Source organism: Berghia stephanieae, chromosome 13 (assembly GCF_034508935.2).
Source record: "Berghia stephanieae isolate SIO BIC M18660-M18661 chromosome 13, UCSD_Bste_1.3, whole genome shotgun sequence".
NCBI classification, from domain to species: Eukaryota; Metazoa; Mollusca; class Gastropoda; order Nudibranchia; family Aeolidiidae; genus Berghia; species Berghia stephanieae.
In genome coordinates, this window is record NC_088372.1 from 29,640,974 (window position 1) to 29,641,413 (window position 440).

The window sequence follows — 440 nt, forward strand, 5'->3', positions numbered from 1 at the left end:
TATAACGGACCAACACACAAAACTATGCGTAACCATGAACTTTTATAGTCTGTTTAATACCGTTTAGTGAGAATAACTCATAAACATGGATGGCAGCAAAACAATAACAAAGACCTGAGTGACGTCAACTTCGTTCTCTCTATACAGAGATACCAGTCCCGTGTTGAAATGGAATGGTCTTTTTAATCATTCTTTGCCCACCAATCAAAAGACTGAATTTGGTAGATAATGCATTCATTCCCGCAATCAGATGCTTAGTTTTGCCTTGGCGATGTCAAGGATTATTTGGGTAATGGCGAGTCAATCGAATGTGATCGATTTGAGAGACGGTGATTTTATTTCAATAAATATATCTCTGGGGGCGAAGTGGCCGAGTGGGTAAGGCTTTGCATTGTGACCGGGTTCGAGCGTAGCCATCGTTTTGTTATAGATAGTATGCA